A 9,555-nucleotide genomic window follows, 5' to 3' on the forward strand; every position below is an offset into this window, starting at 1 on the left:
GTTGGATCGTGCAGGTTTATATGGCGCACAGAATGTCGAACACCACTGCTACAAGTTGTCACAATTACCCAACCTTGCTGCGAACTATGTACGAAAGGCTTGGATTGTGAGAACCCCTGGCCTATGCAGCTGCACGCTATGAAGGACCCGTAACACGACTTGCGATATACATTTCGTAATCCATGACTTATTTCTTACAGCGAACGCTGCCAACAAAACTTCCAATCTAGCGCAATTATTCCTCCGTTTTCTGTTATCACCCTTTGAAAGTTTCTGTTATATTTCTGTATATTTCTGTTTCTGAAAGTTTCTGTTATTTCTGTTATCTGGCGTGGGCTACAACAAAAAAGCACGTTTTTCTTTCTTCCATGCCTAACAGTCGTGGGTGGCCAACATCGTAGCCAAGCGCTGTCAGCTAGATTTGATTATGATTATGATATTATTGGTTTCCCCTATGTAAAGGCCCATTCACACTAGCGACGAAAGCGAGTGAAAGCGACAGCCATTCTGTCGCTTTGTCGCGCAGCGACAAAAGCGAAACCGAACCTGGTTTCGCTTATGCATGAAAATATACTCTATTTCCCTGTTCTGACACTCACGCAGACGACCGCTTTCACATAAGATACCGAGAGGCGAGAGCACTTAATATATGTAGCGAACACTAAGAATATACTTTGTGGGCCCTAATTTGCTCCAAAACAAATGAACCTCCAACCAGGCGACGAGTTTTTTTTGTTTTGTTTTGTTTTGTTTTTTTACGAGAAAAAGCTACGGTTGTAAGCCTCTACTTAGAATCGAGCTGAGGGATATTCCTTAGTGTAAGCAAGGCGCGAATCGCGATCGCTTGCACGGCTAGAAACTCTGACAAGCGATTGCCGGGAAGTGGCTGGGGAATGGCCACTGCGATACTGTTTCTTTAATGCCTCGATTATTCTTTAAAGCGAAGCTTTAGTGTCTTCCCTGGTGCGTCTGTAACGCGAAAACGCCCTGCAGGAAGGCCAACTTTCTCTGACGATGATGGTGAAGTTATAGCGGGGAACACTGAAGCTGCTTGCGATTTCAAGTGCGTCGATCTTCATAGTTGTCGGCGTTACGGGCTAATTGCAGCAGCACAAAAAAATTTGCAACAGCTGACCAAGGTATGTGACATCCCTTTGAAAAATTAGTGCGCCGAAATTCACTCACGTGGTGTTGACGGATTGTTTTTTATTGGATTGAGTTGAATTTTGCGGGTACTTCGTGTCCGTTGCGCATGGCAATGCTGCTGGCCGCTTTAAAGCCTATTTCGGTTTTGAGACCGATTGTAACGCGCGCACAAATATTAAGCTACCTTTTAGCAAAAGAGGCTGCGCGTTAGAATCGTGGAAATACGGTAGCCCCTTTTCCGTGAACCCCGCCGCTCCCCTCACCTCGATTCTTTGGACGGGGTTCATATAAACTCGGACGCGTCGAGGTAAGCTGAACCCGCCACTCAACTCACCCCGCCCCCGTCGCGTCCATGTACACGGGGCTTATGTGGCGCGTGCCGGCGGACATCACGCCTTACGTCACTGCTCGCGAGTCGCGAACGCTGCACCCACTTCTACGACGTGTGTCTGTCAGCTTGCCCGTATACCTGTTGGGCTTCAAGGGCCGTTTCACTTACATCTTAGCCGCGACGGGGCGCTAGTTCTGTGGCGCACTCAGGATCTCGTTCAACGTGTCGCTCGCTTCATACTTACTGCATTTTTCCAAAGAAAAAGAGGGAGGCGGACTGAAATAGTGTAAGAACATACTGATTGTCGGGTAGACATATAGCTAACAGAAAAACGAAATTTTAGGATGGGGCAGCGAATATTTTACTGATATTTTTCTTTCTGGAGTATGTAGAGAAGAAAAAATTGCGTGCACGTTTTTTGTTCAGGCGCTCACTTCTACGATTACTTTCCAATTATATCACGTGCTTGTAAACTTCAGAAAATTATAGGAAACAAAAGGATAAGCAGCTGGGATCCCGCCACGCTGTCCGGGCGCTTCTACAGTACAGTCCTCAATTTTAGAAGTGCGTACCGATGCGGAGTGCGAACAGCGGGGTCAAAACAATACCTAAATGCGGAGGGGATAGAGGTGGCATGCCCCACTCAGAAAATTTCAGGGCCTGTGATCCGAGTAGATAAGCGCGCAAAGCCGGCATGAGCTTGCGGCAGCGCAAGGGATTTTGCTTCGTGACAAAGGAAGTTTTATCAGCGACAGACCAAGACAGGCAGTATGGTTTCTAGGGACCATACGGGCAGGCATGGTGAAAAACAAGAAGGCGTAGGAGCGCCGCCTCGGGAACGCTAAACAAACTTTGCACTATTTTGCATAGTTTCCGAGAAGCGGCGCTGGCTGGCGGACACGAAAGCACGCTGGAAGGCTACGGAGCGGGGAAGGGTAGGAGAGAGCAACAGGAGAGTGGCTGTTTGGCCATTTTTAGCTCACGCGCTAGGCAATGTTATACAGGCGGCGTTGCGCAAGCCAAGCAGCGGCGCCATGTCAAGCCGGCTGGTGTGCGTATTGCGGGCATAGCCCGGTTGAACACGAAAGGATAGGTAAGTCCCTGGATTTCTTGTTTTTTTTTTTTTTTTTTCGAGGGGTTGGGGGCGCAGACTGTAAGAATTAGCGTTGCAGACAACTAGTAAGGGCCATGAAATTATGCCTTTTTCGTCGTCGTAGGAAGCCCGCGCCAAAACCGTTCTCCGATACCCGGGGCCGTACGGTAAATTTGACGTGCTTATAGAGATGATTCGGTTTCCCTGTGCGGCGGCCGTTTCGGGATCCAGGCGAAAATGAAAACGCTTGGACATGTGAGGTACTTCCGTTGCCGTAATGAGTACCGTGTTGTCATAAAGGAATTGCATTTTTCCACGGGTTTAATTGTCCAGGTCAAGGCACATAAAGCCCAGTTTGAATTTTGTGTTTTTCAATATTCTATGGCCACTGCTTGTCATTTTCGGTAGGCGTAGCAGAAAGTTATCTAACGTTTTTTCGTAACTAGGTTTTCGCGTCGTCGTTTCGGCTAGTGACTTTTCTGGCGCGTTGAGTAGTCTGGATTCTGTGGCGATTTGTAAACTTCATTACTGTGCTTTTTAAGTGGTAAAGTTTTCACATGAAGCAACATTCATGAGTAACACCAGCCCCCATCTTGTTGTGTTCGCCACAGCTGTCGTCTGTCTGGGGTATCAACTCGCGGTTTGCAGAAACATGATAGCATTGGCAGCGCAAACGCGGCGCGTCGCCGGCGTGGAGGTCGCTCGAAGCGGTGGCTTCTAATGTTGTTACAGATGCGCTGGCTGTTGCTCGGTGCGCGCAGTTTACCTATGCTTTAGCAAGAGATATTGCTAGCAATTTTGTTCTTTCATAAAATGTTTTGCACCATAATATTGGTGGAAATTGTTTCATAAAAAGAAACTGGGGCACATTACTTTTAGCATGTAACAGCGAACAGAGTTTCTTTTTGACGTGCAATTGACGTGTCTCCGTCAAATAAAATTATGGCAACGTTTTCTCACACGCCTTTGCGCTGAAAAAGCGCTCCTTCCTATGTATATGAAGAAAACGTCCTTTTGGTGAGCGTTTGAATCTACAAGCTGTAAGAAAGAAATAATTGCCTAAACTACAGCGATGCACTTACCTGATTTATGATATTTTCACATATCTGCTAATGCGTTGGTGATACTTCTGCTGCGCCCCTTCAGACTATGCTGTTTTACCGCCGAGAAATAGCGCCCCCCTTTTGTACCTGGTCACTTTTTCACCGGCCGTTTCTTTTCTTCAGGCAGTGCCAACACAACAGATTGCTACCCGTGACTCAACGTTTTAGGAATGTTTACAACGCTGTTTCCATTCCAGTGGGACGAAATTCCAGAAGCAGCAGCTCCCGGGCCAAAGATTGCTTGGAGCGATTCTACAAAGGCCATCTACATCATCGGAAGTGATGTACCTGGGTCATAATTGAAGCCCCGAGGATGTACTTTTTCTTTGTTTGGTAGTATATAACATTAAGGACACGAGATACCCGTCAGCTTTAGGCCAAACTTTGGGCGTTATACAGTCTGTAGCCCGCAAAAAAGACGAGTTTCCTCCCCGTTTTTAAGCAGCAAGCTGCTGAAAATTCCAGAAATGAAAACAATAATTTTATCTTGACAGGTCGTTATTTGCTCTTCCACAAAAAAAGATTTTCATTTGTGTGTTCCATAAGGGCAATCTGCTAATATTTGTATTTGTTATTCAGTATGTCTTTTGTGTTCATATTTATATTTTGGATATCAAATAAAAAAAAAACATCGTTCCTTAAACATGGTGTCATAATTATGTAATTTTCATCTCACACTTGTGCATGCTCATGAATTCGAAAATGACAAAATACTTAACATTTACATACCCAACTCAGTTCTCTGTTTGTCCCAAGCTTGTATGAGTAGACTATCACTTCAAGATCCGGATAGGTTTAAGGTATAGAGATACGTGCTGTACAGCTTTGCTTGTAACATGGCATTATGAATATAGGGAGTTTTTTTATTTCGTGGTATGTGCATTGAGGTCTGATAAATCAGGTGGCAAAACACTGAGGTTATAAAGGTAAAACCTCACTGCATGAAAACTGAGGTCATGAAGATGTTCCAAAAGTGCACAAATTCAAAATGTGTTAGTGCAATTGCAGCCATTGCAACCCATTTATTCGTGGCATTGTTTTATATGGTGTAAACTTTCGATGCACAAGGGGGCGTTCATGCCCAAGTGCTATGGTATTGGTTAACTGCCTTAAAAATGTTGAAAATGCTGAACCGCGACCTAGCGCTTCCGCGTACAATAATAACTCGCTAATAACGGAAGCGCGAATGAAACGAGGCAACTTAAAAATATTGCATAAATTCAGAGAAATGCCTACTAATGCGCAGCATTCTTATGCCGCTTGTCTTGAGAGTGAGTCTTTTAGAGCGAATCTTCTTGGTTTTTTCTAAGTCCTGTCCGTCCAATTATCTCCATTTACCCTATTATAACGATCACAGCTAGGTGTTACTTGTGCCAAATGTGCATTTTTTTGTAAATGAAGGGCGTTACAAGGCTCAGCGTTTTCTGTATTCCTATATATTTTTTGCTCTTTAGTTTTTTAAAATTCTGTTCGACCAATGATCTCCATTTACGCTATGATAACGATTACAATTGGAATTTCCGCTAAATCTGCATTATTGTGGAAATGCAGGGCATTATACGGTTGGACATTTTCCATCATTTTTATGTTTCTTAATTTTTAGTTTCTCAAAATTTCGTTTGGCCAATAATCTTCATTTACGATATAATAACAATTAAAGGTGGAACTTCCGCGAAACATGCATTTTTCTAGAAATGCAGGGCGTTACAAATTACACGGCCGAGCGCTTATCCGGTCTGCGCGAGAAAACGCTAAGGTATTCTTTGCGTGCTCGCGATCCATAAAAGAAAACGCAGTATCTGGCCTTCGAACGGCCCTTTACCTGGGCGTCAACGCAGCAGGCGTCGCGACACAATGTTAGGTAGAGTGAGGGATCTAATATTGGTTCATTACATTACCAGATACGTAATTTACTACCCCCCCCCCCCCTATTACAAAAACAAAGGTCAAGACATGTAACCGCACCATCAGAAGAGCGACGACGAGCAGAAAAAAATCAGTACACCATTACATGCTCGGTATACTTGCCACTCGTGACGAGACAGCTCTTATTTTCAGTACAACAGTGCGCCTTCCGTGTTAGTTATTTGTAAGCATTGTCATAGGGGGCACTTTCCGCCAATGGCCAAGAATACTTTTGGTAACAAGGCAGACATAACTGTTATCAATTCCGTTTGCATCGATGGAATAAATCCCATACGGCGCATCATACTTTCGGAACGGGCACACAGCATGACAAAAGGTTTTCGCTCGTTCCAATGTACTTAAATTCCCGCCAACCGCAGTATTATGCTTCTTTGGTAGAGCGATTCAAAAACGGGTGTGAATAAGAAAGCCACTCACCGCCGAATGTGTTATTTAAGACTCCTGCTTGACGCGCAACAGCATGCAGAATACTTATAAGCCCATGTTTGCACTACCCAGCAGCCCGTGGGTCGTGGTGCAGTGGTTATGATATCCGCCTCTTGGTGTGTTGTAGTAGACCCAGGTTCAATTCTCCGTAGGGTTACGTCTATGTGCTTACATGTCTCGCATGATGTAACATGTGTTCGAGCATTCTTCACGGGTTGCTGGCGTTGACCTGTCAATGCGACGAAAAAAACCGGTAAAATCAATTCTAGCAGAGTGGATTTTTTCTTTTTTTTTTGGAGAAAAGCAACAAGGCCGCTTATTTGAGGGGTATGATTTGCGGGCCACTTCGTAAGCGGGAATAGATTAGCATAACGGGTAGCTTAGAAAAATTACGGCCAGCAGCCCGCCGAACACACGGCCCGGGGTTTAGGTGGCCCTCTGGTTAGGCGGCCCTCAAGAGGGCCGCTTAAACGCCGGGCCGCGTGTTCGGTGGGCCGCGTGTATGGCGGGCCGCTTGCGCTGGAGGCCGCCTGAACCGTCGCTTTATAAGCGGCTTTAAATTGACGCAGCGGCCCGCCTGCATGCGGGTCGTATAACCAGGAATTGACTAAGAGTGCAGACGCAGACGCTCAACTCTCAGTCGAAACTGAAATATTTTATGCGTGTTCTTTGCTGCCACAATTTTGCTGCCTTTGCGGCAAGAAATGTTTCCTTGCACACGTGAGCTCTTGTGCTTGGAGTTATTGGTGGCCTGGAATCTTTTGTAGCCACTGCGATAATGAACTCCTCGGAATATTGGCACTAGCAAAAAAAAAATGCAATACCTCCACGGGCAGGTGGGAGCATATATTCACCATGGCTACATGCAACCCAAATACCAAGAGCGTTCAGTTCGCGTGTGTTTTCTATACAATAGTGAGAAATCCGTGTTCTTCCGGCGGGTGTAACTTTCGATCCCGCGTCAGTTCTTCCTGGCTTTGCCTTGACAGTGATCCTTGCTCCTACCATCGATGCATCCACTAAAATGCTGTTTTTAGGCTTAGCCCCCGTTTTGAATCACACGCGTCCTGTTCTTCTCAAATGCACTTGACGCCTTCGCAGAAACCGTATAGAGTTTACTATATATAGTAGTATGTAACTCCATGGCAGAAACAAGAGACTGGATATATAGATGTGGGCCTGATGCGATATCCAAGATAAATAGGCTATAAGGTTTCTGCAGCACCGGTGCTCTGGCGTATTCCTTGAATAATCTGAATAAAAAAATGGGCTGAGAATTTGTTCATTTTCCATAACTAACCAGGGTGATGTCCTACAGCAATATCAAGTGATCAAAATAAGGATAATTCAGACGCTTTGAATGAGAACTGCATGGCAGCATAAAATACGCGTCGGTGTGCCGTAATGCTGTTCCGTTCCGCGCGGGTTGTCTGTCTGCGTCATTGTTTTTATTACTAACACGAGGGCGGGCCGATCTCCGCGAAGGTATCGATCCAGTTGGTGGGAAAGGTCGAAGCGGGGCTCGTGGTTGGTCGGGCGACGCGAAAAGTCGGATTTCCCGTTGGCTAATCCGCAGCCAGTAGGATCGGGAACGGGGCGCCTCCCGCAACGCCATTGGACGATCGATCGGTAACCGCTCACAGCGCCACCGCCACCGTCGCCGCTGGGTCGGCTTTGAAACCGTCGTGAAGAACGAACCACACTTCCTAGTCTACGCGGCACCATGGACAGGCTCTGCGAGTGACGAACACACAAGTAGGACACCATGTTTACTACTCTTTTTAAGGCCCCAGTGATGTTTTTGTTTTATATTTTCAGGCCGGGGGTTTCTTGTTTAACGAGAAGAAAACGCAGATTTTGTCAGATCGCTGGATTATTTGCTCTCGATTGTCACGAATAGGCTGGAAGTAACTTTTGCGATCGAAATGAAGCCGCTCCAACTTGGCCAACGGTATTTAGGCGGTGATCTTCCGGCTTTTCGCTTTGGTAATGGACCACGAAGAGACTCCAAGTTAACGTAGGAACTTGTGCACAGTGTCCATTGGATGAAGGGTCGTTGCAGATTACTGCATTTCTTAATGTTTTCCCCGACGAAGAACAGGGCTAATATCATGAACAAGCTTGGTGCCATTCGAGCCTGACCTTTAAATTACGAACGTCAGAGCAAAATAAGATGCGGACTACCCCGTTCAGTTGAAACCTATTCATTAGGTTGAGAAGTTTTTAGGTGAACAGAAAATGCTTCAAAGAAGAATTAATTTAGTATGGCTCGTCAACACTTGAAAAAAGAAAAATAACTCGAACTAAAACGAATTAAACATGGGACCAATTAAGCTCACTTCATCAGACGTAAACCTGCTTGAATCTACGTAAATGTAGGTTTACAGCTCAGAGGAGGAATTTTTCGTGACACCAGATACAACAGTAAATTGAACGGAATATACCGCAGCCCAACAGCCACAGAAATATTATTTTCATTGCTTGCTCAAAGGGAGCGCTTTGTCGCAGTACTTTGCTGCAACGCCACAAAGCCACACTATTTGCTTGGTCAAGGTTTTGTGGCAGTACTCTAATGCACAACGGCAAAACCCCACTATGCGAATGTGTGTGAGTGTGGGGCGGGGGGGGGGGGGGGGAGGGGCGGTTGGAGCGATTCATAACGGATAGCGATAACTGTCAAGTGTTCACGTTCGCATTCATTCTTAGAAGCATTAGAATCATCATTAGAAGCATCTCCTTAGAATGCATCATCGGGGATTACTATGCTACAGGCAGTATTACGAGTAAGGATGAAGGATGAGGCGAACCCCAAATAAAATGTAGCCCTTTCAATTTCAAAATGTAGCCACTAAAATGTCAACTAGGGATTTTAGATCGCCCGTTCAAATTGCATAAATGAAGTTAAACGCTAAATTAGGAGGAAATAAAAAACATTATAGGCCACCTCTATGATTTCCATTAATATTCATTGGATGATATTTTCAATTAGGATAATTATCTCTATTACGTCACAGACATTCGTATCTTTTCAGAAAAAAAAAACATGTTGCGATGCTTTTAGATAGACTATTTTGAGACTATTAACGCTACCGTTTTCCTATCTGCCATAATACCCGTTGTGCTGTGATGCGCGCTTTACAGGCAAGCTGCACTTGGGATAAGAGGCCATATAGCCAGATTGCCTTTGAAAACGAGTTGAGTCGGCAATGTTTCGCTCTAAAAAGCATGCATATTATTTCAGCGCCTCAAACGTCGTCAGAAAGTAATTGGCGATACATCGCAAGTTGAACCGAATCGTGCCTCGTGAATTGCATGAGCAGGAACGTCAAGTTCTTTTACACTGAATTTTCGAATACACTTGTAAAACATTTGGGCTTAAAAGAAATATTTCAAGAATTCGTTGGCCTTCAAGCATACCTCGCTTTAATTTCTACATTCGACCTTGCGTCCGATAAGCCTGTTAATGCAACGTCATTGAATAAACAGATGGTTCTTTTATTTATTTCTGTGTACCCCCCCCCCCCCCTTAC

Source organism: Haemaphysalis longicornis, unplaced genomic scaffold, assembly GCF_048455015.1.
Source record: "Haemaphysalis longicornis isolate Haplotype H1 unplaced genomic scaffold, Haemaphysalis longicornis Haplotype H1 scaffold_135, whole genome shotgun sequence".
Lineage (NCBI taxonomy): Eukaryota > Metazoa > Arthropoda > Arachnida > Ixodida > Ixodidae > Haemaphysalis > Haemaphysalis longicornis.